We start from the raw sequence: 20,877 nt of genomic DNA on the forward strand, positions 1-20,877 counted from the left end.
AATTCCAAATCATGAGTTGGGTAATTCAGTTCATAACCTTTAAGTTGCCTAGAAGCATACGCAATTACTCTCCCTTCCTGCATCAAAACACATCCTAGGCCCTTACTTGAAGCATCAGTATAAACTACAAACTCATCATTACCCCTTGGAATAGTGAGAATAGGGGCACTAGTCAATCTTCTTTTTAACTCTTGAAAACTTTGCTCACAATCATCACCCCATACAAATTTCATATTCTTCTTAGTGAGTTTGGTGAGAGGTTGAGCAATTCGAGAAAATCCCTCCACAAATCTCCTATAATAACCTGCCATGCCCAAGAAGCTCCTAACTTCTGTCACATTTGTTGGTACTTCCCATTCAACTACAGCTTCTATTTTCCTTGGATCAACAGATATACCCTTTCCTGAAATCACATGGCCTAAGAAGGCAACTTCATTCAACCAAAATTCACATTTGCTGAACTTTGCATACAACTTCTTTTCTCTTAGTATGGACAATACCTTCCTCAAGTGTTCCTCATGCTCCTGATTACTCCTTGAATACACCAATATGTCATCAATAAATACAATTACACAGATATCCAAGAACTGTTGAAATGTCCTATTCATTAGTTCCATAAAAGCTGCAGGGGCATTAGTCAAACCAAAAGGCATCACCAAGAATTCATAATGACCATATCGAGTTCTGAAGGCTGTTTTTGAAATATCCTCCTCTTTGATCCTCAACTGATAGTAACCTGACCTCAGGTCAATCTTAGAGAATACTTGTGCACCCTGCAGTTGATCAAACAAATCATCAATTCTAGGTATGGGATATTTGTTTTTGATGGTCACCTGATTCAACTGTCTATAATCAATACAAAGCCTCAATGTTCCATCCTTCTTCTTCACTAATAGTACCGGAGCACCCCATGGGGATACACTGGGTCGTATGAAACCCTTATCTAATAATTCTTGTATTTGCTTCTTTAATTCTTCTAACTCAAGTGGTGCCATTCTGTAGGGAGGCTTAGATATTGGGGTTGTACTGGGGACTAGATCAATAGCAAATTCACCCTCTCTATCTAGAGGTAAACCAGGCAAGTCATCAGGAAATACATCAGGGAATTCTTTGACCACTGAAATTTCATCTATGTGGGTTTCCTGATTTGAATGCTCCTTTACACACACCATATAACAAAGACAACCTTTCTGCATAAGATGATAAGCTTGAAGTGCGGATATCAAGCAAGGAGGCAAATCATGCTTAATGCCCTCAAAGAAAAATATAGGCTGATCTGGTATGCAGAAGGTAATTATTTTTTTGTAACAGTCAATACTAGCGTGATGAGAAGATAACCAATCCATGCCAAGTATAATATCAAAACCCTGGATCTCTAGGAGAATCAAATCAGCAAGGAGTTCATGGTCTCCAATAGAGATCAAACAAGATGGGTAGACTACGTTTGTTGCCAATGAATCTCCAACAGCAGTTGTTACATATAGCATATAATCCAGGGGTTTAGGTAGAATATCCAAGTGACAAGCAAAGTGTTGTGAAACAAATGATAAGTTGGAGCCGGGATCAAACAAAACTTTTGCATTTCTTTTAGAAACATGAAGAATACCTTCCACCACAGATTTAGAAGCTTTAGAATCTTGTTCCGTGATAGCGTACACTCTAGCATGGGCTGAGGGTCTAGGAGACAGTGGCTCTCTTTTCCTGTTCAGTGGGCAATCTTTTATTTGATGACCTAGCTTTCCACAACTAAAACATGCTCCAGTCACCCGAAAACACCGACTCGTTTCATGATTTGATCCACATTTTTCACATAACTGAGTCCTCCCCCATGGTTTCCTTTTCTCAAATCCAGATGTCTTAAACCTCTTGTTACTATCTTCATATTTATTTTCTCTCCTGCTTTTGCTAGTAAATTTGTCCCTTTGGTTCTTGCCAATGATTTCTTGAATTTCCTCCATGTCTCTTTCAATTTTCAAAGCTCTTTCTACCGTATCAGCATATGTTTGTAATTTTAAAGCTGACATTCGGCTTCTTATTGCTGGCCGTAATCCCCTTTCAAACCTTCTTGCCTTTCTAGATTCATCATCAGTCATATGTGTGGCAAACCTGGAGAGCTCAGTAAATCTAGATTCATACTTTGTAACCGTCATACTTCCCTGGATAAGGTTCAAGAACTCCAATTCTTTTTGCTCTCTCATACAATCGGGAAAATATTTGTCGTAAAACTTTTCTTGGAATAACTTCCATGTCATTTGCTCATGTTTGATTTCAGACATCCTCTTAATCATTCTCCACCAGTGTTCAGCTTCTCCTTCCAGCATAAAGGTGGCAAGAAAAACCTTTCGTTCATCAGAGTAACTTAGGGCATCAAATATTTTCTCTATCTGCATCATCCATCGTTCCGCCACCATTGGATCAGACTCACCACTGAAACTGGGAGGACTAAGCTTCTTAAACTGTCCAATTCCCAACCCCGTCCGGTTTGATGTCTCTATTCCATCATTACTTCCTTGTTGGACAGGTTGTTGTTGTTGTTGCATCACTTGTGCCATAGTCTCCAAAGTCCGCATAATACCACTCAATTGATCAGTAGTAGATGCAACAGGAGAACCAGATGATCTCGTCATCCTTGCTTCCTAAAACATCAAAAGAACATTTTCTTTGATCAATCTCTAAATGATAGTCAATAAACCTCAAAAAAAAAAACATAACATTCTTAGTGATTCTCAAATCATGCTCTGATACCACCTCTGTCACACCCCTAAAAATATACATGATATTTAAAATCTTTCGTCACAACTAACCCAGGATCCAAACACACATTTGAGGTCACTAAGAAAACATTCAAATCAAAAATTTCGCTTCTATAATCTACCAATTCATATCCCTGTGCAATTCATAAACATAGCACACATCACTCGAAAATTTATACCATCTGAACCCGACTCATCAAAATAAAAACCACAATATAAGTCCACAAGTGGGGAAATCTATGCAGTCACCACAATCATCGATTTACCATAAGTTCATATCATTACACAAATTTAATTTAACATTCCAAAACCCTATACATGAGGGATCCTTTAACTTACACAAAATCCACAGGTTTAGATTCATAGTCACATTTCATTAGATGCAAGGTAGCTTATACACAACTACATATATGCTAACAAAAGTTCTGCCCAACGTCTTCTAAACTTTCCACTGCCTCAGCCCATTCTTAACATTTAAGCAAGCGATACGCTATCCTGAAAAATTTATCAACAAACGGGGTGAGCATAAAGAGCTCAGCAAGTGACTAACATATCCATATCAAAATAGTACAATTTCCAAAGAGATACAGTATCAAAACACAAAAGCAGAATATACGATTTCGTATACATAATATCATTAGGAGCAGAATCATAATTGTCCTTTTTAATCATACATATTTGGTTCCTGACAGATGGGGCATAGAGTAATTGGAGCATATCAGAAACAAAGGAAACATATCGGAGCTTATCAATGGCATATAAAATGTTCCAGAACACATCAACGATCTATGGAACATTACGAAGCAAACTCAATAGTGAATGAAGCATTTCAGAGCATATCAAACTCATATGTCGTACAGAAGCTCAAACGTCGTCCTTGACGTTGCAATCATATCATACTTATCCAGAGCACGAACAGAAATAACTCACCAAAACTCTGGATGTCATATCAAACATATAGAGGGTGTAGTGGGATCTCAGTCAGAATGTGATTCATCCATTTCTGAATGACCACCTGACAAAAGTCTCCCACGTCTGGGAGCTCCATCCACCCACGTCTAGGTGAAGTCAGAGGGGGCCGGCAGAGCATCGCAGGCTCTATGCATAACTCCCTTTACCATTTCTGGCAAAGGTTCACAACTCCCTTTACCATTTCTGGCAAAGGTTCACAACTCCCTTTACCATTTCTGGCAAAGGTTCACAATATCCCACACACCAGAGTACAAGAAGGCAGTTTCAACAATAAGCAGCATATAACGGAAGCACACGCGGAACAACCAAACGTACATGTGCCTTTTCAAAACAATGATGCAAGGAACAAATCTCTCACAAAAGTATTCATTTTAGGAAAGAATTGAAAGCAAGAGTGTACAGGGATTCCAAGCAATCATAATCAGCTCAATTCCAATAAGAAGGTTAGACAAATTCAGATATCCAAAGGAATGGAACCAAATACGCGAAATCGACCAAAGCTCGTTTTCGGACAGAATTCCAGTGGCACATCAAACAAATATTTTAGAATAACAATTATGCTCCAATACCCATAATAAGGCTATGGTCGAATCATATATCAATCTATATTAAGATGGAACAGATTTCATATGAAACAGGGCTCCCAACACTGAGTTACCTCTGATTTGGTAACACAAGGTCAAAATCACAATCACTGTGTTACAGAATTTATAAGGTCGGAATCAACAGACGATAGGGTGGGCAATTGAACTCCAAAATTTTCAAACTATATGTCAAAAGAGAGAATTTCAAGTCTAGTTTCAAATAAAATCAGTTTGATACAAATCATAATTTTCAACAGGAAGTTATAGGCGTTTTAGTATCGAAAGGTCAGAAATCTGAACTCTGTTTTACAGCGTCTATAGGCTCTTTTGAAACAAATTTTTGGGTAAGTATTCGGTGTCCAAAATCTACAAAATCGGTGTCAAAAGAAACACATACGAGTCTAATTTCAAACAAAATAGTTCCTGCCTGAATTCTCATTCTATATTAAAACTTATAGCCGAAACAGTGCTTAGGGGTCAGTTTACCGAAAGACTTTCAGAATCCATGGTTTAAGTCCAAAGAGAGATATATCAGTCTCTAAATAGAAATCTTCCAATTTATTTTGAATCAACATAAAAACAGAGTCAAATACTTATGTAGGATGGGGTTAGAACACTTGCCTTTGCAAATTTTGTCCCGAAGTAACAAGATTAAAGCAAAAACCCTAAAAGCCCCAAATTTTCTTTCTCTTCTCCTTCTTCTTCTTCTTCTTCTTTTTCTTCTTTTCTTTCCCTGGTCACCCACGAGCTGCCTCCTCTGCTTCCTTAACAACGAAGGCAGAGAGGCTTAAGCGGTGGAATTTGTCATTTGGTGCATTTTGCAGTTTAGTCCTCGTTTTTATCATATTCACGATTAGGTCCTTAGGGTTTACATATAGGTCCTCAGATTCTTTCTTTTTTTTTTTTTTTTGAACAGATCTCCCAAATCTTAAAAATAAGTTACCTCTGATTCATACTCTATTTCTTGTGTCAATTAAAAATAGATGCTTACATTATCACCAGAAATATTATACGAAAATTCGGAAATGAGGGGTGTTACAGACATAACCGTCAAGTTCCATTACTTTACATTATCCAATGTTCCGAGGGAGGAAAACGAACGAGCCGACGCGCTAGCTAAGCTGGCATCGAAGCCGACCTCCGAGGCACGGCCAGAGGTTGAGGAGCTCCCTGCTCGCACCATTGAAGTGGCGATTATGGCCTCAGGCAGCACGCCGACCATGTGGGTGCAGGAGCTACTGCGCTTCAAGCGGGATGGAACCCTTCCCCTCGACGAAGCCACGGCTCGGCGCCTACGTCGCACGCACGCATGGTACACCGAGGAGAGTGGCCGACTTTACAAACGGCCCTTCACCTATCCCCTCCTGTGATGCTTGGAGCTTGACGAGGCCCAGACGGTCCTAGCCGAAACCCACGAGGGGGTCTGCAGCGAGCACGTCGGCGGGCGAACCTTGGCGCACAAGATACTCCGCCAAGGCTACTATTAGCCGAACATGTGCCGGGACGTGAAAGCTTACGTGCGTCGGTGCAGGTCGTGCCAGCAACACGCCCGCGCGCCCCGACAGCCAGCGGTCCCGCTCAGCCCCATCAACTGCGCATGGCCATTCGCGCAGTGGGGTTTGGACCTCCTCGGACCCTTCCCACCGGCTTCTGGACAGCGGAAGTACATAATCGTAGGAGTGGACTACTTCACAAAGTGGGTCGAGGCCGAGCCACTGGCGACGATCACAGAACATCAAGTAGAGAAGTTCATGTGGAAAAACCTGATAACTCGGTTCGGGTTGCCCAAGGCCATTGTCACGGACAATGGACCTCAGTTTGCCGGCAGAAGGTTCCTGGAATTCTATGCCGGTCATGGCATTCAACTGAGGTTCAGTTCGGTGGCCCACCCTCAGACGAACGGGCTGGCGGAGGTAACCAACCGATCCATCTTGTACGGACTGAAAAGAAGAGTGTCCGCAGCCCGATCGGCCTGGACAGACGAACTCCCCAGCGTACTATGGTCGCTGCGCACCACTCCTAAGGCCGCGACCGGAGAGTCCCCGTATAGCTTGATGTTCGGGACCGAAGCCGTCTTGCCACCCGAGATGGCTGTCGCCACCCTTCGGACGAGGAGCTATGAAAAAGAAGTCTCGAACGAAGGACTTCGTGCCGGTCTCGACATGCTCGAGGAACGACGCGCTGACGCGCACCTGAAAGCCCTCTCTTACCAGAGAGCCGTCGCGAGGGTCTACAACAAAAAGGTAAGACCCTGACCAATCAAGTTAGGCGATCTAGTCCAACGAAGGGTCGAGGTCAGCAACCCGACCCTAGCGAGGGGGAAGCTGGCCCCCAAGTGGGAGGGATCGTATCGGGTCACCGAGGTGGTCCGACCAGGTACTTACCGGCTCATGATAATGAACGATTCTCCCTTGCCGAGAACCTGGAATGTCTGGAACCTTAAGAAGTTTTTTGTCTGAAGTAATGAAACCTTTTTTAAAAGAGGTGTTTCGCCCAAAAGGGGAGAAGTCAACCGTCGAGGGAAGAAAAAGTTTTCTTTTGTATTGAAAGCAAGCCCAATTACAAGACCCGACTTACAAAAACCTGACCAACAAACCAAATACAAAACCCCTTTATTTTTGGGGGACCTCTAGGCGATCGTCGAAGGGGACTTCCTCGGGCATGTCCACCCCCCGGTCCTCGGGGTGAGGAGTAAAAGGATCCTCCTCCACCTCGAGACCTGGGTGATGAGCACGGAAACGGGACGTGGCGATACGGTATCCATATTCAAAGGATACCCGCCCCATCCGCGTCAGCCCGAGCTCGAACCCCTCCGACCTCTTGTAGGCCTCGAGGAGCTCCTTGTCTCTCGCGAGTCGAAGATGAGCCTCCTCCGCCAGCGCCTCCGAGGCCGTCTTCGCCTCAGCTTTCGCCGCGTCCAGTTTTTTACCGAGAGCACCCGCCTCCGTCTTCAATAGGCGGAGTTCGGTCCGCTCCACCCTCATTAATTTCTGGAGCCCCTCGTTCGCCTCCTTCGAGGCCTTGAGCTCCGACCGGAGGTGCGCCGCCTCTGCATCCAGATCAATCGCACGCTTTTCCGTGGCCGCCACGGCCTCTGGGCCGGCCCCGGCTTGAACCTCCGCGATCCGACGGTGGAGCTCGGCGTTGCGATGGACGAGGCCCCCAATGACTCGCCCGGCGTCGCGCACCCTGTCCATCAGGGCCACCGCGTAGTGGAGACCATGCATAGAGGGAAACAGATCAAGAAGGCCGGCATCAGATAGACGAACCAGGAAAACGGGAACACGCTTACCCAGGTCAGTGACTGGGCCGACTTGTTGAGCAACGTCTCCGAGGGCAGGACATACAAGTCATGAGCCATATCGGGATGGAGCGCGCCTCGGAGAAACGGTGCGGAGGGATCCCCTCCGGCCCATACTTTAGACCCCCGGGACAAGCCCTCCCAGCGGGGAACCAGGGGTCGCTGAGCTCATCGGGCAGGATCTCGCTTGCTAGCCGCGTCAGGTACGGCTCCCCGTCTCTGGCAGGAAGCCGGTAGAGGTCGCGCACGGAGACAGGGTGAAGACGCTTCCCGACCATCCGCCGACTAGGGCCTGCCCCTCCGCGATGAGAGCTCGTCCTGGACCCCTTCGACGGGGTTGTCTTCGCCTTCTTCGAAGGGTGCCCAGCCTCGACCTCCAGCGGGGCGCCCTCCGAGCCAGGTAGCGGGTTGGTCGACAGAGCGGGAATTGGAGGTTGCGGACCGGTTGGCGAAGCTGGAAGGGGGGGCTCCGAACCCTGACCCCCCAAGAGCGAACGCAGGTTCACCATATCTACGAGAAACAAAAGAAGTTAGTACCCGGGGCCGACCACGCAAACGCACGGACAAAACGTAACTAAGCATACCCAGAGGCATCGGGCTGAGGCCCGCCTCGACTAGCCATTGCTCGGTCATGGTGCGGATGACCTGTGACCTAGGGAGAATCTCCTTGAGCCTCACCAGAGCTTGGCGCTCTGCTTCGCCTAGACATGGGGTGGTGTTATCGATCGCCCTCGGAGACCACCGAACCCCGAAACCCCAGTCCTGCGCACGGCTGACATAAAAAAACCTCCCCTTCCATCCCTTGTTACTGGAAGGGGCACCACCGACTCGAAAACCCGTCCGGGCTGACAAGAAATAGCCCCACGAACCCTTGCAGAGGCGGTAGCAGGAGAGAAAGAGGTTGAGAGTGGGGGTATATTGGCGTAATGGCATTCCCCCAGGAATACCACCAGGTAACGCCAAGAGTTTGGCGCCACCTGAGATGGCGAAATCCGCCAGAGAGACAGGCAGGACGCTATGAGGGGGTGAAGAGGAAAACGCAAGCCCGCCTCCAAGGTGTCGAGGGTCAGGGCGAAGCCCTTCGGGACAGGGTCATACGCCCGTTGACCCGGCTCGGGAGCACTAAGGATATGGTCCTCCGGGATGTTATAGCGCACCCGGAGTTCCTCCAGCAGGGCCCCGCTTACGGTGGAATCAATGTCTTGCGGCCACATCAGAGCCTCAAGGGCTCGTGCCGCTTCTCCGTCGGAGGACTTGACGGGAGATGGAGGGGGACTTCCCTCCCCAGCTCCGAGGACACGAAGAGAATAAGAGGATGAGGAGGAAGGAGGAGAAGAAGGAGACGACATCCCGGCTGACCTTAAGAAGAGAGGAAGAGTACGCGGAAGACGGAAGGGGACCAGGGAGGCAACAACGTAACTCGAAGGAGAAAGTACGACGGCGAAAGATGGAGGCGGAGTTGAGCCTCCGCCGTTTAAAGGGGATAACTCGTCAGAACCAGCGCCCCTTCGCTTCCCAAGGACGGGCGGCAGCCCCCTCACCCGCAGCCGTCACGTCGCATCGGGAGACCCCCAAGGGCGCTCCGCATTAATGGGAGCCTGACGTGGCGGCCAACGGCAGCGCGGTGCGAAGTACGGAGGCCCCCAATCATATCAGCTTCGAGAACTAGCGACTCCCAAAAAGGGGTAGCCCATTACCTTCCCCAGGGGAAAAGCAACCTGGCCTCCCGCGCCCGCGCGCAGTCAGACGACCAACCAAACGGTCAAAGAACCAAATGCCACCTGCGCGGTCACCCCGCCTGCGTTGTGCTCCTTGGCCCTCGGCTTCCCGCCTCCCGAGACACACCTGCGCGGTCACCCCGCCTGCGTTGTGCCCCTCGGCCCTCGGCTTCCTACCTCCCGAGACACGCCTGCGCGGTCACCCCGCCTGCGTCGGCCTCCCGAGACACACCTGCGCGGTCACCCCGCCTGCGTTGTGCCACTTGGCCCTCGGCTTCCCGCCTCCCGAGACACACATGCGCGGTCACCCCGCCTGCGTTGCGCTCCTCGGCCTCCCGAGACACACCTGCGCGGTCACCCCGCTTGCGTTGTGCTCCTCGACCTCCCGAGACACACCTACGCGGTCACCCCGCCTGCGTCGTGCTCCTCGGCCCTCGGCTTCCCGCCTCCCGAGACACACCTGCGTGGTCACCCCGCCTCCGTTGTGCCCCTCGGCCCTCGGCTTTACGCCTCCCGAGACACACCTGCGCGGTCACCCCGCCTGCGTTGTGCTCCTCGACCCTTATCGGCTCCATTACCCCCGAGTCCAATCCTCCTCAGCCTCCCGACTGAGTTGCACGCCTCGACCTAACGCTGCTCGAGATGCATTCACGCGACCGACCCGTTTGCGGCGCGCTCCTCAGACCCGTCTGAACAGCCCGCTTGAAGCAGAAAGCCATGCATCGGACTCCCTACCTGCAAAACCGACGCATAGCTCCTTTCGGGTGGGGCATATGATAGGGGTAAAAAACTGATTTGACATAACACCTCGGATTTGACGTAATGCACCCCCACGTCGGACACCCTGTGCGGCACACTACTCCAGAACGAGCATTAACAACGACACGACGCGCACCCACACCCACCATACCCAAACAGCCTCCTCGGCTGACCCCTCATGGCCGGCCAAGGCAGGCGAAGGCGCTGACTGACACCCCCCATACCCTGCGGCAGCTCGGCCTTCCATGCAACGACTGCGACGACAGACGCCATCAGAGGTACGACCCTGCCCCGGTAGGATGGCCCATCAGGTAACATCAAACCCACTTATAAATACCCCCTGGCTCCCAACAGAAAGGGGGAGAACGATCTCACCAAGAAGCTCCTCTCCGCTTCACTGACTTGATCGTCGGAGGGGTCGGGCCAAGCAACCGACCCGACCTGTGTGCAGGTACTCGACCGCCGCTGAATCCGCTTGGCGTCGCAGAACTTTCCGGCCGGATCCCCCGCGGCAGCCACCACAACATCCCAAGGGGAGCCACGTTTGATCCCGACCATTTGGAGCCCTGAATCAGCCGTGTCGACCCTGAGGTCACGGCTGAAAAAGTTACTTACCGTAACACTCAGAGCATCCTTGTCATGGTCCTGAATCACCCATTGAACCTAACATGTAAGGAGGAAGCAACACAAAGAATAGATGAAACTCGCCGCCGGCACCTTATGGATAGACGTGGCCCGACCTTCAAAGAAGAGAAGCCGACGATCCCGACGGCGGCGAGCAGCGACCGCCGGACGAGATTGAACTGTTGCAGGTCCTTGGCGAAGTAGCCCAGACGCAGCTCGCCGGCCGGGATCGCCCTGAAGCAGCTCATGAGGGAGGACCGGCCGAACTTGGCGTACTTCGGGATCACATTCGGCGGAGCCATCGACGATGGCGAGGCGGGGCGGGCGCGGGAGCCGAGGAGGGCCGGGATCAAGAATAATTTATCAGGGTTTCGTCGTAAGAGGGAGAGGGAGGAGGAGAGTCGAGGAGGAGAGAGAGAGAGAGAGAGTGCAGGCGACGGTTTTCTCTGGGGCGGTACCTGCAAGAGGGCAACAAAGGCGCGGGAGAAGGAGGAGAGTCGAGGGAGAGGGAGGAGGAGAGTCGAGGAGGAGAGAGAGAGAGAGCGAGAGAGAGAGAGAGAGAGAGTTCCGGCGACGGTTTTCTCTGGGGCGGTACCTGCAAGAGGGCAGCAAAGGCGCGGGAGAAGGGGATTCCGTTTTGAATCGTGTTCACCCCGGAACAGAATTCCCGTGGCCACGTCAGCTCTGATGAGTGGACCCCAGTCCTAAGGGTCCCGACGGAACCGGGCCCCCCGCTAAGGCAGCGGCCGCGAAGACGACGGCTTAAGTGACGCCTAGAGCTCCGATCTGCCGACAGGGGGGCTAACAAAACCGGCCGATGGGGGAGATTTTGCACGCCAAGTCTGCCGTTGCGAGTTGGACAAGGAAAAATTCTCCACCATCATCAAAATTACCTTAAATTTTATTTTATTTTCGGATGACACCCCTGATCGATCATTCCCTTTCTTAAAAATAAAATAAAATCAAAATACCCTTACAAATAGTTTACCGGTTAAAACTAAACTGATCCAATATTATAATATTTTTTAAATAAAGTTATAATATTTTTATTTAAATATCTTTAAATAGCTTTACAATATATTTGGTTTATAGTGTCTTCAAATAGAGTTATAATATTTTTGAATAGAATTATAGTATTTTTTATTACTAAACAAGAATAATATATAGTTATTTTTTATTATCATTTGCTCATTTAAAAATTATTTATACCTAAATTTAAGACAAAGTGGAAAAAAAACAAAATTTTATCGTGATTTATTTTGAAATATGTCAAGATCTTCATCATTTTCAACAAAAATCATTCACATTCATATATTAATATTTTTATAATACCTCCAAACTTTTTGTAATGTTGGTGTTTTATTGTTAATAAAAATTTCAATTAATTGAAATTAAATTATAATGTTTTCTATTAGAGTTATACTTTTTTTACGATTTAGTAAAAAAAACATTATGTGTTATAAAAATTCTAACTGAGAATTTTTTATTATCATTCTTTTTAATTCATATAATCAATATTTTAAGATTTTTCAAAAATTATAGGCCTAATTTATAGGTATAACTGGCCATCCTTGTGAGAATTATATATATTCAGACATTTGTGCAAATATCCAATGCTATGATTCAATATACACATACAACACAATCGACCCTGAATAAAAACGGCTGTTTATTGGATCGAAGCAGACGGATTGCAGTTTTAACGTCAGAGATCATCGCAGCCGCCTGAAGCAGTAATCACCGGTAGACTCTAGGGATGATGGAGAACGTTTATATTAGTCGAGAAAGGAATTCGTGATAATAAAAAGAATGTTCCAATATGTGATTCAGATGACATCACAGAAATTTCTCAAAAAGTTACACGGGTAAAACTCGATCATATAAAATACCATATATTAATCAAAGATAAAATCGAAAAAATTACAGTTCCATGGATAATTTTACATCATTTTATAACTCAAAAATAAGAAAGGTCAATCCATTTAAACAATAAGAAGATAAAAACTCTAATTTAAGGCAAAAGATGTTTAGGTCATCAGATAGGAGCGAAAGACGTTCATACTAATCATACCCTCAAAGGGGTGATCATTTGAACTATGCAACCGATCATCGCGCGACCATTTCAGCCCATTAATCATATTACATCAAAACAAAAGAACCAACATTACTAAATCCAACATCAAAACGCATGCAGATGGAAGCCTCAGAAGGAAGGCAGTAGTAAAGATGTAATCACAGTATCTCAGACAAAATACAAGTATCACAATCCTCGTCATGGGCTCCATCAGAAACATCAACCACCATGTAACTTATCAAATCAAGAGAATTAAACGCCCCACATTAATCTCCTGACGATAAATCCAGAAATTTCAAAAATAAAACGAAAAAATAAAAATAAATCGAAAGGGTGGCCTCATAGAGAAGATTAGATCTATTCCACACAGATAAGCTTCAGACATATGCTTGTCATTATTATCAGCTTAATCATCGGCCACACAAACAAAATATTGAAAGTAAACCTTTGTGGCTAAAAGATCGAAAGTAAAAGAAAAAGCAGAGGGAGAGAGTGGGACTCAGAATATGGGTGGTGATATATCAGGATGGTCGGCAAGGCGGTGGTGCCGCCATTACGACGAACGAGACCTTTAATCAACGCATTCGTCATCGTCCCTCTTCCACGAACGATGCCATGTAGCAATAGCAAAAACACGAAAACCCTAAAGGAAGCCAACCTGATCGAAGGAGAAGAGGCGGGCAGAAACAGAGAGGGGCGGAAGGCTGTTCTTGGAGATGCGGTAGACCTCGTGGCTTTAAATAGGTGAGGAAAGTAATTAGGGTTTCGGGACTCGATGAGGGTTTCGATGACAATCGCATTCCGACCGTCCGCTAGCGAGGAGGTTCGAGATCCAACGGACCTCAAGATTTGGCTTGTTACCTCACGTATTTAAACCGGCTCAGCCGTCGTCCCGGTCTAATCATCCAAACATGAGTCGACTTGGACGGTGTTATCTAATCTGTTCAAAGAAACCGGCTCGGACATCGGTCCGGTCTAATTATCCAAGCATAAGAAGAGGACTACAGTGTTATCTGACCTGGTTGAACCGCCTCCACAATTGGCCCGGTCTAGTCATCCAAGATGACCATCACGAGTGAACAACATAAACTCTACTCCCACTTTTTAACGTGATTTGCTCGGTAATTATCTCCCGATGAGAGAACCAACACATTTATTTGTTTATTCAAATCACTAACTCAAAATATTTAAATTTAAATTAATGATTATAGATTAGCTATCGTTTTACAAGTTTATTAAGTCTTCTTCCACTTACTAGGTAACATGATCTCTTTCATTTAAGAGATTAATAATCTTGTTCATGATTAATGATAGGACATATTTTGGCTCTGTATGAATCACCATCGACGTCACATGCCACCAGCCACGAACCGACGCCATATGCCATCAAAACCCCGGGGTGCACGCCATATTGGGTTCCGTACCGATATACTATGCGACATGACTACACCGAGAGCTTGGGACAGTGCTGTTTGACGTCGCTCAGGCACCCCCAAAGATGCCAACTCATTAGAGAAGTCACTCTACCCCTATGAAAGTCAGTGGCCACGCCAAATCAAGGTGGAACCAATCCTCGCATGATGGTATAAAAACCCTTGTCCGACACTCAACGAAGGGGAGAAAAAAGAGAGGTAAAAAAAATAACACTCGACTGACTTGCTTGTCGGAGGGGCCAAAGTCGGGAAGCACCCGACGAAGGCCATTTTTGCAGGGAAGCGACCACTCCCGAGCAGCGAGCGTCTCCACCTGGGAATTTCCATTTGGTGCGTAGAAGGAGGGCAGCCCGTCGGTCCGGATCCCAACCAATGCCAACTAGCATCCCTTCCCGAGGGCGCGACCACGTCGCGAAGACGAGCTGTCAACCACCCTGAGAACGGAAGGACGTGACCCACATCCACTCACGAGGGCCCAACCGACCCCGCCGGTCCAACTCTCGCCCGAGACGTTCAAGAGGCGCAGCCACCTCATCATCCTATTCAATCCACCGGAAGTTCCTAACATTGGTGCTAGTCATAGGTGCCCAGGAAGCCAATCACGTGAGTGATGACACGTGTGACTTAATACAGAATCTTTTTGCTTATTATATTTTGGTATATATCACTTTATAACTATTGCATATATGCACATATATATTGTGATGTCCTTGGATTTGTGCAATGGGAATCAGATCGTGATGAGATCACGAAAATGAGATCGATTCACCTTTAAACACATATCATAAATAATCCTGGTCATAGGTTACTCGAGAGGGACATCGTGATAACCGGACAGACTAGTGTGTGGTATACCCGTCCATATGATGGATGCGGCTGGTCTCATAGCTGCTCGTGTAGGGACACTAGGGATACAGTATATGTGCTCATTGGAGAATGAGTTCACTAATTGATTCACTTACGGAATGCTGGATGGTTGATGATGCCTTATTGTCAGACAGCGATTCCGTAGTCATAGTGGTATATCTGGTCCTTAGACTTGAGACACCAAGGATGTCCTGTATGAGTACTCCACTCTTTGATACTAGACTTATAGGTTTGGCTGTCCCAGATCTAGTACAGTTGGTCATTGGGAGTGGTAGTCGACCTTACGAGGGCTATTGAGTGTCGATAGAGGATCATCCACTCTTGACGTCATGAGAGGAATATCCCATGTGTTTTTGCTCAGACAAATCTCTGGCCAGGGTCATTCGGGTTGAGAGAAAAAGAGTTCTCCGGGAGAATCCGATTAGAGCGAGACTCGAGTAGAAACCGTATGGGTCTGACAACACCATGCTCGATATATGATCTCTGGGATATTAGATGGATGAGGGACTATAGGTACACGGTAACTGAGGACAGACATGTCCAATAGATTGGATTTCCTTGTATCGTCTAGGGACTACGGCATAGTGGCCTAGTACGTCCGTAGTCGATGAGTCGAGTGAATTATTACAGAGATAATAATTCACTGAGTTAGAAGGAGTTCTGACGGGTATGACTCACGGTCAGCTCGATATTGTGCCTAGAGGATCACACACATATGGTAGGCATTACGATTAGTAGAGGTTTAGATATGAGATATCCAACAGAGCCCTTATCTTATTGGATATCCAATAAGCCCCTGAATTATTGGATCCCATGGACGAGATCCAATAAGAGCCCATGAGAGATTATTGGATAGAGATCCACTAATCTAAAAGGCTTGGGTTATTGGATGCAGATCCAATACCCACTAGAGGAGGATCCATTAGGGTTTGACAGGAGACCTCTATAAATAGGAGGGATTCAGAGCCTCAAAGGCTATTGCCTTTGCTTGCCTCTCCTTCCCCTCTCCATCTCAGAGTAGGTTTTGAGTTTTGAGGAGCATCATCACAGCCCTGCTGTGTGGATCACCGCTAGAGAGGAGGACGCTTGACCTCCTTCACCCTCTCCTAAAGATCTGTAAGGAAATAGGGATATACGATCTCCCTAGGTAACATAATATACTCTATACACAGTTTTTCAGTTTCGCGGATTATGCGCACCAATCTTCGCACGACGATGAACATCTCTTTGGGAATCGGGGATTTTGTTTTCTTGTTCTTCTGCTGTGCATCTGATGTCACCCCCAAGATTTCCCAACAGTGGTATCAAGGCTAGGTTGTTCATGCGAATGATTGGTTTTGAACTGCGTGTGTTGTGTTTAGGAAGAATTTTGACGTCAAAATCATTGACGTAAAAACAAGGAAGGGCAGCAATAGTTGCTGCCCTCGATCTGTGTGCCTGCAACCACCTACAGCGATAGCCGTAGCCAGGCAGCACAACGTCGACGCATGCGCAAGCGCTGTGCCTGCAGCAGGCTTGCGACCGACGGGGCTGGCAGCCAGCGGGCAGAGGTACCACAGGGCAGCGGCGCCTATGGCCGCTGCTCCCATGGGCAAAAACCTCGGCGAGGCAACACCGCCTGCAGGCGCTGCCTCGTGGGCAGAACCCGCCCGCGGAAGGGGCGGCACCCATAGGGATGCCCGCCCACGGGGCCAGCGCTACCCATGGGGGCGCCCACCTACAGGGGCGACGCCCCAACCCTGTTGCACCTACCGTCGCCGGCAGGGTGGTGGCGGCAGCAACAGCAGCGAAAAGGCAAAGGGGCTTAGGGTTTTTGGGCAAAAAAGATAGTTTTGCCCTTGTGAATTTCAGAAATTCCAGTTTCTGTCTTTTGTCCAAATTATAAAAATACCCCTATGAATTCAGAAATTTCCTATATATCCCTGATTTCATAAAATACTAATTAATTAAGTTTAGTTAATTATTATTTTTATCATTATCTAGTAATCATACATGATGATGATTATTTATACATGTGATGTATGATGTGTGGACAGATGATCATGGATCGTGTGATGTGTGTACTTGTGATTATTATTATTGGGGTTTGCGAGTCTTTATTATATTTCTCGTTTATTGTAACGTTGGTTCTGAAAATTCTTCGTATGTTGAAAACTGATTCCAGAAATATGCTTAGATTGAAAGTGTACGGAAGAGCGTAACAAGTAATGAGAAGGCAATTTGCAGTTTAAAGTAAATTGCTCAAAGTAAAGGCAAACCATATTTTTATAGTGGTTCGGTCGTCGTGACCTACATCCACTCCATCGATTCCTCTTCCGTCGAGGCCACCGGCATCCACTATCGGTCTTCCTTCTTCTTTTACCTGGTTTAGAAGATAACCCTTACACCCCCACTTGCTCATCTCTTAACCTATTCTAATACTTAGAACTTTGATAGGAGTTTCACACACAATTACACTAGAGTTTTCTTTCCTTTTTGCTCTAAGTTGTTTGTGGTTTAACTAGGGATGAGAAGGGTATTTATAGGCCTCAAGTTGATTCAAACTTGGAGCCTAAAAATATCTCATCCCGGGTTTCCTAGGTTCGGGCGGTACCATCACCTGTGCTGGGCAGTACCACCGCCAGTGTCAGTCTGACACTGACATTGCACTGGGCAGTACCACCACCTGCCTCCTTGCCACTAAGAGGTACCACCGTCCAGACTGGCTGTACCATCGCCTGGCACCCTACCATGGGTGGTTCCACCACCCAGACTGGTAATACCACCGCTTGACATAGTCTCGAAGATTGTGCCACGATGATGCCACTTCTTGGGTCATTGTTTGGGCCTTTCATTGGGCCCAACACAGTCCTTACATGGGCCCAACTGACCCTTAATTTGGTTGGCCCAATTCCAATCCTAATTACGTGCTAACTATGAAATTTAAGATATTTCCTAAGCTAAACAAGTCCGTAAGTCTAGGTTTCTTCCAGCGAGCTTCCAGCGATCTTCCGAAGATCTCTCGGCAATGTTCTAGCGGACTCCTGGCAAGCTCCTAGACTTCACGACAATCTTCTTGGCGAATTCCGATGAGCTTCTTTGGCAAGCTCCTAGATTTCTCGGTTGGTTCCGGTAGAACTTCCAATGAATGTCCGAACTTTTTGACGAACTCTCAAACTCCCAACGAAATCACGTTCTTAACTTCGGGACTTCATTTTACTTTATGTCTTACTATCGTAGTTAATCCTGCACATGTAAAAATATACTTCGATCTAGAAAATTATTACTAAGCTTGAATCATATTGTCCGGCATGTCATTGGTCCATCGACGCTTCGTCCGATTTTTCGGCGCATCGTCCTCTCTTGCGGCCTATTGCCCAATCGGTCAGTTGACTCCGTAACTCCGATATCCTTAGTATAATATCCGCTCTTCTTGGCTCGATGCCCGAATCCATGGCCTGAAGCCTTCTGTCGATACGTCGACCGATCCTCCGGCTCGACGTCCAATCTTCTGACATGTTCCATCGGCCTAACATGATTCTTCCTGCTTTAATTGTCTCATCCTGATCGAAGTATCCTACGTCACTAAAAACGTATATCAAATCATAAATACTTATCAATTGATTTCATCATCAAAATATGAGATTCAACAAATAGGAGATTAGAATGTTATATATATCAAGATGTATAGTTACCGTCTTTAGATAATTTAAAAGGGATCAGTACTGCAGCATTGATGGTGATAAGGCCTGTAGGTTGAGAAGTGATATGGTTTCCTGTAAGGACAATAACTGGGGTGTCAGTGACGAATTTGTTGTCACATTAGATTCACTAGGAAGTTGGCTATTGGAAGTTCTCCTGTTGTGACTATGGGAGTTCTTAGATCGTAAGATCGGGGATAGAGATAGTAGTGTCGAAGATGGAGGTAGCAACGAGAAGAAAGGTGGGAAGGGGTGCTGTCTAGACATGGGTTGCTATTGTAATGGGCAGCCGGACGGTGCGGATACGATGGCATCGTTCGATTGTGAAATCTGTTAGATATAGGCTATGATAATGGGGAAGAGGAAGGCACGATAGATGACACTAAGTAGCAAGTGCTGAAGCTGGGTGCTATAGAAAGAGCGAAAGACTACAGGTAGGAGCGTCAATTACTAGAGTAGTGACACCTCGATGATGCACCTAAATGTGCTTTGGTGTGGCCTAGAGGAGTAGTTCCGGAAGATTTGACAACCCAAGCAATTCTGTAGAACTAGGTGGTGTGGCCTAGAGGAGTAGTTCCGGAAGATTTGACAACCCAAGCAATTCTGTAGAACTAGGTGAGGGAGTTGATAGAGAGGCTGAAATCTATGAACTCTTTCGTCCTCTTTGTGTGTTGGGAAAAACTAGTTAAAGCAAAATAATTCTTTTTCCTCTTTGTGTATCAAAATGGGTTCCTCATCAAAATACCAACTTGATATCAAAATGAAAATATCAACCAGAAGAACATAAATAGTAGAGCAATAAATCAATCATATAGTGAGACCAAATCTTTTAACGTAGAAAACTCAATGTGGAAAAAATCACAGGACCATAGTCCACCTCAAACTGACTGACTACGAGATGTACTTGAAGCGTGCAGACAAACTGTCTGGATCAACTGTCACAGCTCAAGTCAGTCACAAGTCTAAACGGAAGAGCACTCGGTACTCGCCGAACATCACCCAAGGTTTGGCTAATGCACCTCTTGATTCTGTGAGTTCCATGCAACACCCCTCATATCCTCCTAGTCATCACTTCTCGTAAAGTGGTAACTCCAGCCATCGGTGATGGTAAAGGACTTCCTATAACTCATACTGGTTCCACAACGCTTAATTCTGACTCTAATACATTTACCCTCGATGATGTTTTATGCGCCCCTCATATTAAATGCAACCTCATTTCTGTTTCTCAATTTTGCAAACATAACAATACTTCCATTGAATTCTTTCCTGATTCATTTCTTGTTAAGGACTTGAGCACGGGGGCATCATTGGTCCAAGGCCCGAATAAAGACAACATTTACGAATGGCCGTCAGACTCTCGAATAACCCAGCCCACTGTTCATTCTTCTGTTGCGGCTCCAGTTGATGTGTGGCATTGTCGGCTTGGTCATCCCTCGTCCTTTATTCAGTAGAAATTATTATCTCATCACTCTCTTCCTCTTTTTAAGTCCACTAATTCTATGATGCATTGTGATGCTTGTCTTAGTAATAAGAGTCATCGGCAGCCTTTTGGCTCATCTTCCATTTCCTCCTCTAAACCTTTTGAAATTATATATACTGATGTTTGGGGTCCTGCTCCAATCTTATCTTTTGATAAGTTTTAATTTTATATTATTTTTGTAGATCACTTCTCTAAGTACACATGGATATATCCTCTTTCTCATAAATCTGACGTTTCTCGCATTTTTTTCACTTTTCAGAAGTTGGTCGAAAACTATTTTCAGTCTATCGTTAAAACAGTCTACTCTGATGGTGGTGGTGAATATCAAGCCCTAGCATCCCATCTCTCAGCTTGTGGCATTCAACACAACACCTCAAGTCTCCCCCATATACTCCTCAACTAGTTGGTTCTGCCGAACGCAAACATCGGCATATAGTAGAAACTGGACTCACACTTCTACATCAGGCTTCCATGCCTTCAACTTTTTGGACAGCAGCCTTTCAAACTATTGTCTACCTAATTAATCGAATGCCTACACCAGTTCTACAATACCAGTCCCCCTTTGACACATTATTTCACAAACCCCCTAACCTTCGTAAACTCCGAGTGTTCGGTTGTTTATGTTATCCTTG

General features: G+C 46.4%; 3 non-coding genes across 3 annotated transcripts; all 3 read right to left on the bottom strand.

Moving 5' to 3' along the window:
- Positions 1 to 12,738: 12,738 nt before the first annotated feature.
- Positions 12,739 to 12,833, bottom strand: LOC135599592 (small nucleolar RNA snR60/Z15/Z230/Z193/J17). The gene has a single exon (XR_010481941.1). It is a non-coding gene; the product is annotated as a small nucleolar RNA snR60/Z15/Z230/Z193/J17 (small nucleolar RNA).
- A 77-nt stretch (positions 12,834 to 12,910) lies between these two features.
- LOC135599598 (small nucleolar RNA U83) lies at positions 12,911 to 12,992 on the bottom strand. The gene has a single exon (XR_010481947.1). It is a non-coding gene; the product is annotated as a small nucleolar RNA U83 (small nucleolar RNA).
- Positions 12,993 to 13,280: 288 nt separating this feature from the next.
- On the bottom strand, positions 13,281 to 13,381 carry LOC135599594 (small nucleolar RNA Z43). The gene has a single exon (XR_010481943.1). It is a non-coding gene; the product is annotated as a small nucleolar RNA Z43 (small nucleolar RNA).
- Between the last annotated feature and the right edge of the window lie 7,496 nt (positions 13,382 to 20,877).

This window comes from Musa acuminata, chromosome BXJ2-1, assembly GCF_036884655.1.
Source record: "Musa acuminata AAA Group cultivar baxijiao chromosome BXJ2-1, Cavendish_Baxijiao_AAA, whole genome shotgun sequence".
Classification (NCBI taxonomy): Eukaryota; Viridiplantae; Streptophyta; class Magnoliopsida; order Zingiberales; family Musaceae; genus Musa; species Musa acuminata.